Here is a 16,627-nt window from a genome sequence, read left to right as displayed (position 1 = left end):
ACTGGAGACTTATATCTCCCTCACTAACTTTAAGCATCAGCTGTTAGAGCAGTTTACCGATCACACAGCCCATCTGTGAATAGCCCACCCAACTACCTCATCCCCATGTTATTTTCTTTGCTCTTTTGCACTCCAGTATCTCTACCTAGAGGTCGACCGATTATGATTTTTCAACGCCGATACCGATTATTGGAGGACCCCCCCCCCCCCCCCCCCCCCAAAAAAAGCCGATACCAATTAAATCGGCCGATTTTCATATATATATATATATATATACATACATATATACATACATACATACATACATACATATATATATATATATATATTTGTAATAATGACAATTACAACCATACTGAATGAACACTTAAACTTAATATAATACATCAAAATCAATTTAGTCTCAAATAAATGAAACACGTTCAATTTGGTTTAAATAATGCAAATACAAGGTGTTGGAGAAGAACGTAAAAGTGAAATATGTGCCATGTAAAAAAGCTAACATTTAAGTTCCTTTGCAGTGAACATGAGAATATATGAAAGCTGGTGGTTCCTTTTAAACATGAGTCTTCAATATTCCCAGGTATGAAGTTTTAGGTTGTAGTTATTATAGGACTATTTCTCTCTATACCATTTGTATTTCACATACAATTGGATGTTCTTATAGGTACTTTAGTATTGCCAGCCTAATCTCGGGAGTTGATAGGCTTGAAGATGGGCATAAACAGCGCAATGCTTGAAGCACAGGGAAGAGCTGCTGGCAAATGCAAGACAGTGCTGTTTGAATGAATGCTTACGAACCTGCTGCTGCCTACCACCGCTCAGTCAGACTGCTCTATCAAATCATAGACATAATTATAATACAATAACACAAAGAAATACGAGCCGTAGGTCATTAATATGGTCAAATCCGGAAAATATCATTTTAAAAACAAAACGTTCATTCTTTCAGTGAAACACGGAACAGTTCCGTATTTTATCTAAAGGGTGGCACCCATAAGTCTAAATATTGCTGTTACATTGCACAACCTTCAATGTTATGTCATAATTACGTACATTTCTGGCAAATTAGTTCGCAAAGAGCCAGGCGGCACAAACTGTTGCATATAACCTGACTCTGCTTGCAATGAACGCAAGAGAAGTGACACAATTTCCCTAGTTTAATATTGTCTGCTAACATTAATTTCTTTTAACTAAATATACAGTTTTAAAAAAAATACTTCTGTGCATTGATATTAAGAAAGGCATTGATGTTTACGGTTAGGTACATTCGTGCAACGATTGTGCTTTTTTCGCAAATTACCTTTTGTTTAATCATCCCCTGTTTGGCGAAGTTGGCTGTCTTTGTTAGGAATAAAATGGTCTTCACACAGTTCGCAACGAGCCTGGCGGCCCAAACTGCTGCATATACCCTGACTCTGTTGCACAGAACGCAAGAGAAGTGACACAATTTCCCTAGTTAAAATAAATTCATGTTAGCAGGCAATATTAACTAAATATGCAGGTTTAAAAATATATACTTGTGTATGATTTTAAGAAATGTGTTGATGTTTATGGTTAGGTACACATTGGTGCAATGACAGTGCTTTTTTCGCAAATGCGCTTGTTAAATCATCTGTTTGGCGAAGTAGGCTGTGATTCAATGATAAATTAACATGCACCGCATCGATTATATGGATATGAAATGTCTGGACACGGACCAGAAAACCGTCCTCTGCAAAATATACCACAGGGCGGTCCCAATAACAGGCTCAAACACCACTAACCCCTTTCACCACCTACGCTTGAATCATGTGAAACAGTACGGAAAGAGTCTACGGGTGAGAACCAAAAAAGTACAGTCGGGTGCTCAAAACAAACCCCTGACTCAGACATTGTTTGGTTTGGATATTTTAGACCATATTCACATTTTAGGCCTATTTATTTTATGTTTTCTACTTACCTTTTTAGATTTTATACATTCATATTTTATATTTCGTTAAATGCTTAATTGAACATTTGTACAAAGGTTCTAAATAAAAGGAGAAACAATCAAATATGAGTAAGTACCTTTTTATTTGTTGAGTATAATTAAAAATGTAATAAGAAATAGACCTTTACATATGGTCATTTTATATAAACTATTTATTCATTGAATGTACAGAAAATGTGCTATATCGCAATATGTATCGTTATCGCGATATGAAATTACCTATATAATCGGGGATATGAGATTTTGGTCATATCGCTCAGCCCGAACTCCTCCCCATGGCAAAATGAGTAGAATTGCATGAAATCTGTTAAATTGCCAAATATTTTCTCCACTCCATGGCAAAATGTGTAGAATTCCAGCAAACTTTCTTCAAAACTGCAAAATTCTCTGTATAGTATAAAATGTATAGAATTGCGGGAAATGTACTCAAAATGAATTCTCTCTCAAATTTCACAGATTTAACTCACACTCTTTACAAGGAGGGTTAGTCCTAATCAATAGCTGGTAGCCGTTAGTCCTAATCAATAGCTGGTAACTACTTGTGTTTAGTGTTCAGTTTTTCACCCTATATACACAGAATGGGTTTGTAATGGGACAAGTGTGAGAGTGTAAGTTTGCACACATACAGGTACACTGTGCATCAAACAAGAATGGAATGCAACAGGAAGTATATTTCTTCAATAAGCCAAGGTAATTGCCACATGTTCCAAATGAACACCATTTGTTTATTTTAATAAATGGCTACAAATATTTAATTTCAATTTTTATGAGTGATCACCTAGTCTGCGTACAGTTCAGCTCACGTCAGGACACACACACACACACACACACACACACACACACACACACACACACACACACGAGTAGGTCGGCTATTTGATTTGTCCCCCTTCTTCAGAGGAGAGGTACTGGTCCCAGCAGCAGGGCGTCCCCTAAACCCTCCCCCTTTTACTGACCATACAATAATACTGCCCCCCTCCCCTACCCCCTACTGGTCAGTGCAGCTTACTGGTCACTGGTCAGTAGGTTACCATACAACGCTAGTGAACCCTCTCAGTGGGAACTCTAACTAGAGCCCCCACCCCAATACATCTCAGGAAACCTCCAGTAAGTAGTCCATCTCCAGCAGCACAACCCCTCTAGTACTAAGGGGACCCACTGACCCTTGAAGGCCTCTTCCTCCACCCTCTCCCCCTATCCCCAAACACCGACTGCCTTCTCCCCTTGCCACATAACGAGCACCCCCTGCTAAGCAAATACACAACACCATTGACCAGCCCTCCTGCTCCGAAGTCTGGACAGTTCATTAAGGACCAATCCCTACAGTCAGTCACAGCCTGTCCTATCTGACACCCTTACAACCCAGCTGCTCTTGCCTCTCTTACCCTCGTTTCCTCCTCACTAATATAACGTTTTACAACTCCTCCACTTTCCCTCTAGCTCTTCAGAAGCAAAACAATTCTTCTGAAAACAGCCCATCACAAGGCCTCACTCCACCACTCTCCATGGCTAACACAGAGCACCCACAAACACATGCACACACACACACTTAGGGTTTGAGGGTTTGTGTGGTTGCCAGGATGATCGAGGCTATAACGCTGTGGTCACCATGGCAACAGTCCGGCGCTCAGCTCACCCCCGAGCCTGAGGAAGGGAGTGAAGAGAGGCACCGAGAGCAGAGCGTCAATAAAGCCCTCTATTTCTCATAGCACTCAGACAGACAGACACTTGGAGTGGGGTAAGGGTTCAGTCACACACACGACCAGAGAGCTTGAAAACAAGAGAAACGAAACTTTATGAAAAAGTTCTGCACGAAAGGAAAAAAGTGGCTAGTTCCAACCCCCTCGGCGCTTTAGCATCTGTCCCAAGAGGGGGGATATAGACGGGAAGGGGGGCGGTTGTTATTGCAGTCGGCACAGAGTGAGCGTGTGTGCGCTTCCTCAGACGACCTGACAGCTCCTTCGTTTTCCCAGCTGTGCCAGTCACAATGAGGCCAGTGTGTTTCTACAGTAAACCAGTTTGGGGAGCAGAGGAGGAGGGGTTCAGTACTGAGGGCTAGATAGAGTGGGAGTGACCCTGTTACACTGTCAGCCCAGAGATGGATCACTTATAGATCTGAGGGAAGCTCCGTTCTTCTCGTCCACATTCACCTAATGTCACTGTAGGAAAGCCAACATAATCATTCATTCTGCATACCTCACCTCTTACATTCTCTTTTGATATTTGACTGTACTGTTTGATACAGTATACCAAAGTTAATTTCAACTACTTCAACTAAAGCCTAACAGCCTAAGAGTTTCATATGGGTTTTCAGAACGATTCATGTCCATATAAATAGCAGTGAATAAAAAAATTACATCACTGACAACAGACCAATTAAAAAGCACTATCCTCCACCTGGTGGCCTCCATAATGTGTCGAATTTATTTTCCTAAGATTCCTGCCTTATGAGCTTCCCATATTCCCTGAGCAGCGTGCAGCAGTCTGGCCAGGGTGCCGGGACAAGTCCAGGAATGTCTGAGTCCGGGGGACAGAATTCAGACTGTGAATAAAGCTCCTATAAGAGCAGGGATCCCTCGGGATGACCAGAGAAACTGGAAAACCCATGAGGAAAACAAGGAGCAGCTTCTGCCTTATAGGAGACTAAACAACAACAATGAACAGCATTGCCACTGAAACAACAGCAGCACTTTGACCACAATAGAAAATACAACATCCAATACTATAAAAGGTAGTAACTTGTATAGTGTTTAGTATTGACATAAACGGCTTAATGAGTAAACAAATCACTACAGGCGGAAGAGGAGTGGAAATGAGAGAGGGAGGGAGAAATGAACTGGGGCACAGAACTTAAAAGGGGCAAGAAAGAGAGGAGGCTGCCAGTTACATTTGGACATGGTAGTGTGTGAGATATGTGTGTGAGAGTGCGTGTGAGTGAGTGTGTAGGGGACATACTGAGGAAGCTGTGTTCGTACTCAGATTAAAAATGCAGGATGAGGGTCCAGCAGGAAGAGATTGTGAAAGGGCATACCTCTCCTCCACCTCTCCACTCTCTCTCCTCCACCCTCTATTCCCACCATTACAACACAACTAAACACAGCCCCCTGGACATAGGAAGAACAGACACGTCTCAATTGAACATCCACATTTCCTTGGTAACTTCGAGTTTATGAAACTCAAAATGTAAACAAACAGTACTGTTGTATTATGTAAGAAGTTAAAATAAATCAAGGCTAAATATGATCCAAAGACAAAGTACTTTCAAGTTGTTCTGTCCTCCTCCGTGTGTGACGCAGTTTGGCTGGATGCCCCAGTTACCCCTCTCACAATAAGGGCACACACAACCACAATCAAGCACACACACTAGTGTTCGAAAGGTGAGATACTAGAGTCTGGGGTTGACAGACAACAACCTCAACATGACAAAACAACAGGCCAAAACCCTATCAAACCATCATTATCCTCCACATCAAACAAAATCACATTTCAATCATAGAAGGCTTAGAACATTAAGATCCAGACACACGTCTTCATTCCATTTCAATAAAACAAGACAAAAAACCCACTAACATCTCAATACATTATACTACAACAACCCTCCATCACACACACACATCCTAGCACTCTAAACATAGGATACTGTTTCCTGCCAACCTGCAGCCCCACATGATCATATACACAAACATGAAGCTTCAGAGAACCAGAAGGATGTATACACTGTTGGACACTAGTAGACACTAGACAGTGACACAAAGACACACACCTTTACCTTAACTGCAGAAGAGAGGATAGATGCTATAATACCAATAGACTGACATCTAATTAAAGGGGGATCCAAGGGATCCGTAAGCTCCAGGCTAATTTAAAACCTTGAACAGAGTCCTTTCAGATCAGAGCAGCCCAGGCGCATCAACCACCACAATGATGTTTAAAAGAGACTCTGGAGGGGAAAACCATGTCTAGAGTTAATGTAAAGGAGACTCTGGCAGGGGATTCAGCCTTACAAATTCACTACTTTAAAACTGATACACACTTTCAAAAAGACCTTTGCTGTGAATCTCCCTGACAAAGTCTGATTCATAGTCACACAGTACAAGTGTACAGTATATAGCAATATTACAGAACAACAGCGTTAGGAAGTCCCTCCTCACCTTTAAGACTGTTCCAACAGCTAGTCTTTCCTTTGGGCAGCCAGTCGCTGATTTCCCAGTATCCTTTAACTGTTTAGGTCCATCTCCACGCATCGGGAAGTTTTGCCTCACACAGACACACACACACACACACACTAAAACTGGTACATGCTCTAAAGCAGAGAGCTATTCTGTATATTGGGATGGTCAGTGGAAAGACAGGTCTCCACCTCGATGAGGTCAGTCAGCTCAAAGAGAGAGGGGAGAGAAGCGAGGTGAGCAGATGGGAGCGGAACAGAAAGGAGCAGAGCCGACTGGGAGGGGAGAGAGAAGGGAGCGCTCGTCCAGCCAGCCCACATCCTGACCAATTACTGCTGCAAGAGAAACCTCTCTTTCACTATCTTGCTCTCTCCATCACTCTCCCTCTCTCACAAACACACACGGCCTCCCTCTCACACACACAGAGCGCCCTCCCACACACACACGCTCCCGCTCCCTCACACACGCGCTCCCACACACACACGCTCCCACACAAGCTCCCACACACACACACACACAAGCTCCCACACACACGCTCCCCCACACACACACGCTCCCGCCCACACACGCTCCCGCCCACACACGCGCGCGCTCCCTCACGCGCGCTCCCTCACACACGCGCGCTCCCTCACACACGCGCGCTCCCTCACACACGCGCGCTCCCTCACACACACGCGCTCCCACACACACACGCTCCCACACAAGCTCCCACACACACACACACACAAGCTCCCACACACACGCTCCCCCACACACACACGCTCCCCCACACACACACGCTCCCGCCCACACACGCGCGCGCTCCCTCACGCGCGCTCCCTCACACACGCGCGCTCCCTCACACACGCGCGCTCCCTCACACACGCGCGCTCCCTCACACACGCGCGCTCCCTCACACACGCGCGCTCCCTCACACACGCGCGCTCCCTCACACACGCGCGCTCCCTCACACACGCGCGCTCCCTCACACACACACACACGCGCGCTCCCTCACACACACGCGCGCTCCCTCACACACACGCGCGCTCCCTCACACACACGCGCGCTCCCTCACACACACACACACACGCGCGCTCCCTCACACACACACACACACACACACGCGCGCTCCCTCACACACACACACGCGCGCTCCCTCACACACACACACGCGCTCCCTCACACACACACACGCGCGCTCCCTCACACACGCGCGCTCCCTCACACACACACGCGCTCCCTCACACACACACGCGCTCCCTCACACACACACGCGCGCTCCCTCACACACACACGCGCGCTCCCTCACACACACACACGCGCGCTCCCTCACACACACACAAGCGCTCCCCCACACACACACAAGCGCTCCCCCACACACACACACACACACAAGCGCTCCCCCACACACACACGCTCCCTCACACACACACACACGCTCGCTCCCTCACACACACACACGCTCGCTCCCTCACACACACACGCGCGCTCCCTCACACACACACACACACGCGCGCTCCCTCACACACACGCTCCCTCACACACACACACGCTCCCTCACACACACACGCACGCTCCCTCACACACACACGCACGCTCCCTCACACACACAAGCTCGCTCCCTCACACACACACACACACGCGCGCTCCCTCACACACACACACACGCGCGCTCCCTCACACACACACGCGCGCCCCCTCACACACACACACGCGCGCTCCCTCACACACACACACGCGCGCTCCCTCACACGCTCCCTCACACACACACACACGCGCGCTCCCTCACACACACACACACGCGCTCCCACACACACGCGCGCTCCCTCACACACACGCGCGCTCCCTCACACACACGCGCGCTCCCTCACACACACGCGCGCTCCCTCACACACACACGCGCGCGCTCCCTCACACACACACACGCGCGCTCCCTCACACACACACGCGCTCCCTCACACACACACGCGCGCTCCCTCACACACACACGCGCGCTCCCTCACACACACACGCGCTCCCCCACACACACACGCGCTCCCCCACACACACACACGCGCTCCCCCACACACACACAAGCGCTCCCCCACACACACAAGCGCTCCCCCACACACACGCGCTCACGCTCCCCCACACGCGCTCTCCCTCACACACACGCGCGCTCCCTCACACACGCACACGCTCCCACACGCTCCCACACGCTCCCACACACACACAGCGGCCTCTTCTGCACGCGCGCGGAATCCCGCAAGCTCTCTCTCCCCCGCACGCGCTCCCTCCCCACCTCCCACACGCGCCCGCTCCCTCCCCTTCTCCCACACGCGCCCGCTCCCTCCCCACCTCCCACACGCGCCCTCTCCCTCCCTACCTCCCGCACGCGCCCTCTCCCTCCCTACCTCCCGCACGCGCCCTCTCCCTACCTCCCGCACGCGCCCTCTCCCTACCTCCCGCACGCGCCCTCTCCCTACCTCCCGCACGCGCCCTCTCCCTACCTCCCGCACGCACCCTCTCACACGCTCTCTCACACACACACACACACACACACACACACTCCAACCCAGATGTCCTAGCTGTGTCTGAATCCTGGCTTAGGAAGGCCACCAAAAATTCTGAAATTTCCATCCAACTGCAACATTTTCTGTCAAGATAGAACTGCCAAAAGGGGGCAGAGTGACAATCTACTGCAGAGATAGCCTGCAGAGTTGTGTCATACTAGGAATGTGCCCAAACAGTTCAAGGTTCTACTTTTAAAAAGCCACCTTTCCAGAAATAAGCCTCTCACGGTTGCCACTTGTTATAGACCCCTTTCAGCCCCCAGCTGTGCCCTGGACACCATATGTGAATTGATTGCCCCCCCCATCTATCTTCAGAGTTCGTACTGTTAGGTGACCTAAACTGGGATATGCTTAACACCCCAGCCGTCCTACAATCTAAGCAAATTATCATGGAACCTACCAGGTACAACCCAAAATCCATAACCATGGGCACCCTGTTGGATATCATCTTGACCATCTTGACCAACTTGACCAATCTCAGCGATCACTGCCTCATTGCCTGCGTCCGTAATGGCTCCGCTGTCAAACGCTCCTTAAAACACTTCAGCGAGCAGGCCTTTCCAAATCGACCTGGCCCGGGTATCCTGGAAGGATATTGACCTCATCCTGTCAGTAGAGGATGCCTGGTTGCTCTTTAAAAGTGCTTTCCTCACCATCTTAAATAAGCAAACCCCATTCAAAAAATGTACAACTAAGAACAGATAGTGAGCCCTTGGTTCACCCCAGACTTGACTGCCCTTGACTAGCACAAGTTCTGCATTAGCATCAAATAACCCCCACGATATGCAACTTTTCAGGGAAGTCAGGAACCAATACACACAACCAGTTTGAAAATGCTAGCCTTTGCTTTCCTAACAGAGATTTACATCATGTGGCACTATTTCCAAAAAGTATTGGGACACTAAAGTCCAAGGAGAACAAGAGCACCTCGTCCCAGCTGCCCACTGCACTTAGTTTAGGAAACACTGTCAACACCGATAAATCCACGATATTCGAGAATTTCAGTATGCATTTTTCCACTGCTGGCCACACTTTCCACCTGGCTAACCCCCCCACCCTGCTTTTCCTTCACCCAAATCTAGATAGCTGATGTTCTAAAAGAGCTGCAAAATCTGGATCCCTACAAATCAGATGGGCAGGAATCTGGACCCTCTCTTTCTAAATTTATCAGCCCAAAATTGTTATAACCCTTATTGTTAACCTATTCAACCTCTTTCGTATCATCTGAGATCCCCAAAGATTGGAAAGCTGCAGATGTCCTCCCCCTCTTCAAAAGGGGAGACACTCCAGACCCAAACTGTTATAGACCTATATCTATCTAAAATCTTTGAAAGCTAAGTTAAAAAACAGATCACCGAACATTTCGAATCCCACCGTACCTTCTCCACTATGCAATCATGTTTCCGAGCTGGTCATGGGTGCACCTCAGCCACGCTCAAGGTCCTAAACGGTATCATAACCGCCATCGATAAAAGTACTGAGCAGCAATCTTCATCGACCTGGCCAAGTCTTTCGACTCTGTCAATCACTGCATTCTTATCGGCAGACTCAATAGCCTTGGTTTCTCAAATGACTGCCTCGCCTGGTTCACCAACTACTTCTGAAATAAAGTTCAGTGTTTCACTGGAGGGCCTGTTGTCAGGACCTCTTGCAGTCTCTATGGGGGTGCCACAGGGTTTGAATCTCAGGCCGACTCTTTTCTCTGTATACATCAATGATGTCGCTCTTGGTGATTCTCTGATCCACCTCTACGCAGACAACACCATTCTGTATACATTTGTCCCTTCGTCGGACACTTAAATTTCAATGCCATACAACCCTTCCGTGGCCTCCAACTGCTCTTAAATGCTAGTTAAACTAAACTGTATGCTCTTCCACCGATTTCTGCCCGCACCCCCTGCACGACTAGCATCACTACTCTGGACGGTTCTGACTTAGAATACGTGGCCAAATACCAATACCTAGGTGTCTGTTTAGACTGTAAATTCTCCTTCCAGACTCAAATTAAGCATCTCCAATCCAAAATTAAATATAGAATTGGCTTCCTATTTCACAACAAAGCCTCCTTCACTCATGCTAACAAACATACCCTCGTAAAACTGATTATCCTAACGAACCTAGACTTCGGGGATGTCATTTACAAAATAGCCTCCAAAACTCTACTCAGCAAATTGGATGTAGTCTATCAATCACAGTGCCATCCATGTTGTCACTAAAGCCCCATATGCTACCCACCACTGCGAACTGTATGCTCTCATTGGCTGGCCCTCGCTACACGTCGCCAATCCCACTGGCTCCAGGTCATCTATAAGTATTTGCTAGGTAAAGCCCTGCCTTATCTCAGCTCACTGATCACCATAGCAACACCCACCCGTAGCACGTGCTCCAGCAGGTATATTTCACTGGCCATCCAAAGCCAACACCTCCTTTGGCCGCCTTTCCTTCCAGTTCTCTGCTGCCAATGACTGGAACGAATTGCAAAAGTCACTGAAACTGGAGACTTATATCTCCCTCACTAACTTTAAGCATCAGCTGTTAGAGCAGTTTACCAATCACTGCACCTGTACACAACCCATCTGCAAATAGCCCACCCAACTACCTCATCCCAATATTGTAATTTTGTTTTGCTCTTTTGCACCCCAGTATCTCTACTTGCACATCATCTGCACATCTATCACTTCAGTGTTAATGCTAAATTGTAATTATTTCGACCACTATGGCCTATTTATTGCCTTACCTCCCCAATCTTACAATATTTGCACACACTGTACATAGATTTTTCTACTGTGTTATTGACTGTACGTTTGTTTATTCCATGTGTAACTCTGTTGTTTTTGTCGCACTGCTTCGCTTTATCTTGGACAGGTTGCAGCTGTGAATTAGAACTTTTCCCAACTGGCCTACCTGGTTAAATAAAGGTGACATAAATCAAATAAACATACCTGCATATCTGAGTGAATAGTCATTGTGAGTAGGACTCATTGTTCTGAATCCTCAGTGCAGTGTGCACAGCCAGGTCAGAGGAAAGTCCCCTCACTGAGAGTCAACGGCGTTCCTCACTCCTGACTTCAACAAGGTTGCCTGGGATCAGATACTCACAGCCAAGTTCCCAACACCAGTTCCCTTCCTCATTTCCATGTTCTCAGTGAAGGATTTTCATTTTATAGAAATATGAAACTGTTAGGATGCCAGTCCTTGGACTGGACAATTATCCTTCTGGGGAAATCACTCATGCACTGTATGTATACACATGCATGTGTCACACACACACACACACACTACAGTAAGTAATGTTAACCATTGACTCTGACATATCGTCTGTGGCGATCCCACCATAGCCATCCATACTCTGTGGGCAGAGAGGATATGGGTCACCAGCTGTTATCTTAACCTGTATAATCACCAGGCTGCCACACCCAGAGAGCAGGGAATAACACTCACACAATACAAGAACACGCAGGCAATACACAACAGCCTACAGACTCAGTACAAACACTGTCTTTAAAAACATATATACATATACGTTTAAGACACTAGGGCTGTGACGTTGATGGAATTTTGGATGACTTATTGGTCAGCCAGATGACTGCGGACACGTTATAAATCATTTGAACAGCACGGTTTAGTTTTAAAGACGCACATTTTTTCCTCTGCTCCTGACGCCACTCCTGACTGCAGGGAAGGGGCAGTGCCTAGGCAACCAAAGACTTGTTTGCTACAACACCTTGCTTGTTTGAGCAAGGAGCAACAAAGCGTTATTAGGTTGTAAAGAATCCATGTTAACGCAGAAAAGGACACGGCACAAATACTGGCCGTCCCATCTACAGTCAGCTGTAATGCCTCCCCCCTCCAAAAAAAACATTATGTTGGCTATTTTAATTTCAAGACGGTCTTCATCCATAATCAACGGTTACTCAATTATACGGTAATTGTGCCAGGCCTATATGACACACAATACCCCAGACCTACAAGAGGATGAGGAGAATAATAGATATTAGCTGGTGATTATGATATCCTTGGGCAATGTCCATGGTTGGGCTCCAGAATAATGTATTAGCACAACACAGGATGCCAAAGATGGGGAGTGACGATTATATAGCCTAAACAACACAATAAGGACTGCTCCTGGGTGGTGGAACAGAGAAGCCCCAAGGGTCATATTATGAGGGGAATACTAGAATGACCTACTGAGAGGCAGATAGTGCATCCATTGACAATGTTTTGACTACTTATATCATATGATCTACCTGACATGTGCACCATCTGAGAATATAGATGCATTAGGAGTGTAGGAGTCAAAAGACACCCACCGTCATTGGCTGCACACGTGTTTGTCAGAGAGGTGAGATATTGCAGCACACTAGAGGTGCTATTGGTGGAAAATCAGATGCCAGTCAAAACAAACCCCTAATATAGATGTAATGAGGAGCGAATAAAAGCCTCGGACTCGGCCCCAAACTTCCACAGGAAATGCCTCCCCTCCCCACCCCTTCCTGTCCCTCTCCGGATGTTTGGAGATTAAGGAATCAAACAGGAAGTGATGTCATCCACCTGGGACATGAATCATCTCCATTTAGTAGCATTGTCACGCCAGAGGAGTAAGTCGAAACCCCATCCTTTCATTCTCTCTCTAATCAGGGATCTTTTCATTCTCATGCATTGTTCTGGTGATGGTATCATTTAACACGTCTCATTGTTTACTTCCTGGTTCTACTGAATGAGCTCATGTCAGGTTATGATGAACTTTGGAATTAGATTGTGTGTGACAGCAGTATAGAGAGATAACGTCATTGAATGAGTAAGCAAAATTTCAAGTGAAGTGGTCGACCATTTCAGGCCAAGCATGCACGCACGAATATAACAGACAAGGAGTTTGAGACATTTTCTATAAAAAAAGTGTTTTTAAAGGGAGTACATAGGGAGTACTAAGTCCCTCTAAAATACACCACACTATAGATGTGTAATTGGGCATCAGAGGGAACCCATGTGTTTGCTATTAAAATTAAAAACCTATATTACAGTGTAGAACAGAGTAGGCCACAACGCTACCACAGAGCTTTTCATGAAAACAGCCTTCTCAGTAATCCTGGCCAAAACACATTAGTGCCCGTTGAGTTTTGGTGAAGTTTCCTCCATTTGCTGGTGGTGAAGAGGGGGTAAAAGCAAAAATTGTATGTATATATGTGCTACTGTTTGATAGCGTGTGTATTTGTGCATGCCCCAGATCAAGAAGTGGGAGGAATGTTGGCAGTTTGCTTTTCACCTACAATATGGGGGGGGGGGGGGGGGGGGGGCATCTGCAGACCGGCCCTCTGCAGCCTTCAGGGAACGTAAGATGTCATTGTGAACAAAAGGAGCGCTGAAAGCCGTCCAACTCAGAGGTCTATTATTTACTGTACCAAAAGAAACTTGCTCTCCCTCTTTAGCATTCCCTCCCTCTCTCATTCTTCCTCACCCTCTCCCAAATGAGGAGGAAATGGTGGATTTTCTGACCAGAACAGGCCACAGAGGGAGGAAGTCCTTCTCTGCAGGACAAACCCCAGAGTTATTCACAATGCAGAGACATATTTATGCTGATGTGTGGACTTTGTTAACCATGATTCAGAGTAGCGGAGAGTGGGGTAAGTTGAGCCACCCGTGTTTCCAGGAAACCATACACCAAATAACATCCTGAAATACACTGAGTGTACAAAACATTAGGAATACTTGCTCTTTCCATGACAGACTGACTGGGTGAATGCAGGTGAAATCTACACTATATATACACACACACCAAAGTATGTGGACACCAAGTCAAATGAGTGGATTCGGCTATGTCAGACATACCCATTGCTGACAGGTGTATAAAAATCAGGCACACAGCCATGCAATCTCCATATACAAACATTGGCAGTAGAATGGCCTTACAGAAGAGCTCAGTGACTTTCAACGTGGTACCGTCATAGGATGCCATCTTTCCAACAAGTCAGCTTGTCAAATGTCTGGCCTTTTAGAGCTGCCCCGGTCAACTGTAAGCACTGTTATTGTGAAGTACAAAAGTCTAGGAGCAACAATGGTCCAGCGGTGGGCACACAAGCTCACAGAACGGGACAGCAGAGTGCTGAAGCACGTAAAAATCGTCTGTCCACGGTTGCAACACACACTACCGAGTGCCAAACTGCCTCACAGCAAAGTCAGTACAATAACTTTTTGTTGGGAGCTTCATGAAATGGATTTTCATGCCAAGCATCGGCTGGAGTGGTGTAAAGCTCGCCACCATTGGTGAATCACGCTTCACCATCTGGCAGTCCGAAGGACAAATCTGGGTTTGGCAGATACCAGAAGTCCACCTGCCCGAATGCATAGTGCCAACTGTAAAGTTTGATAGAGGAGGAATAATGGTCTGGGGCTGTTCTTCATGGTTAAGGCTAGGCCCCTTATTTCCAGTGAAGGGAAATCTTAACACTACAGCATACAATGACATTCTAGACGATTCTGGGCCTCCAACTTTGTGGCAGGCCCTTTACTGTTTCAGTATGACAATTCCCAGTGCACAAAGCGAGGTCCATACAGAAATGGCTTGTCAAGATCGATGTGGAAGAACTTGACTGGCCTGCACAGAGCCCTGACCTCAACCCCATCGAACACCTTTAGGATAAACTGGAACGCAGACAGCGAGCCAGGCCTAATCGCCTAAAACCGGTATTCCCAAACTGGGATACGTGCAATGCCGTCGGAGGTACGCCAAATAAATAAAAATTCACATTTTAAAAATATATAATAAATATTTTTATATTTTCCAACGAGGCTATACATTTGCGAGGTTTTTTTCCTCACCCGAGTAGCCTCGTTTCACTGCCAAAACTAAAATGAAACCATCTAGTATTCTGCGAAATAACAACACAATGTCAAATACAAGTAGCCTAGTCAAATAATTAACATCCAATCACATTAACTGTTACTCTCACGGGAATTCCACTAACGGTCCATATGTAGCTGCTACTCATGCTCTGCTCATCAGTACTGATGGCGCAAAAGCAATGACAGGGAGACATAGTGGAGTGGTAACACACGTGCAAGCAGTTGCTCCCGATGCCACTTGGGTACACTGCAGCATCCACCGAGAGGCTCTTGCTACCAAGGGAATGCCTGACAGATTGAAAGACGTTTTGGACACTACAGTGAAAATGTTCAACTTTGTTAAAGCAAGGCCCCTGAATTCTCGTGCATTTTCTGCACTGTGCAATGATATGGGCAGTGACCACGTAACGCTTTTACAACATACAGAAGAAGTGTGCTGGTTATCAAGGCGCAAAGTATTGACATGTTGTTTTGAATTGAGAGATTAGCTTAAAGTTTTATTTACTGACCATCATTTTCACTTGTCTGACCGCTTGTATGATGACGAGTTTCTCACATGACTGGCCGATCTGAGGGATGTTTTTTCCTGCCTGAATGATCTGTATCTAGGATTACAGGGACTCGCAACTATATTCAATGTGCGGGACAAAATTGAGGCTATGACTAAGAAGTTGGAGCTCTTCTCAGTCTGCGTTAACAAGGACAACACACAGGTTTTCCATCATTGTATGATTTTTCGTGTGCAAATTAACTCAAACTTACAGACAATGTCAAATGTGATATAGCGAAGCACCTGAGTGAGTTGGGTACGCAATTACGCAGGTACTTTCCCGAATGGATGATAAACAACTGGATTCTTTATCCCTTTCATGCCCAGCCTCCAGTCAGTCCACTTACAGATATCTGAACAAGAGAGCCACATCGAAATTGCAACAAGCAGTTCTGTGAAAATGTATTTTAAAATCAGAAGCCACTGACAGATTTCTGGATAGGGCGGCGCTCCGAGTATCCTGCCTTGGCAAATCAAGCTGTTAAGACACTGATGCCCTATGCAACCACGTACCTATGTGAGAGTGGACAATCGGCCTTCACTAGCATGAAAACTAAATACAGCC

The 16,627-nt window shown here is 46.4% G+C and overlaps 1 protein-coding gene across 2 annotated transcripts in view; it reads right to left on the bottom strand.

Annotated features, from left to right (window-relative positions):
- LOC109866231 (pleckstrin homology domain-containing family G member 1) overlaps positions 1 to 16,627 on the bottom strand; it is a 141,334-nt gene that overhangs the window by 70,007 nt on the left and 54,700 nt on the right. The window contains exon 1 of one of the 2 annotated variants that reach the window (XM_031800483.1): positions 6,124 to 6,453. The exons of the other annotated variant lie outside the window; for it this stretch is intronic. The gene's annotated coding sequence lies outside the window, so the exon portion shown is untranslated. Of the gene's footprint in view, positions 1 to 6,123; positions 6,454 to 16,627 lie in introns of those variants that run through there. 2 annotated transcript variants of the gene reach the window in all.

Source organism: Oncorhynchus kisutch, linkage group LG21, assembly GCF_002021735.2.
Source record: "Oncorhynchus kisutch isolate 150728-3 linkage group LG21, Okis_V2, whole genome shotgun sequence".
Taxonomy (NCBI): Eukaryota; Metazoa; Chordata; class Actinopteri; order Salmoniformes; family Salmonidae; genus Oncorhynchus; species Oncorhynchus kisutch.
This window is presented reverse-complemented; position numbering and strand designations above follow the sequence as displayed.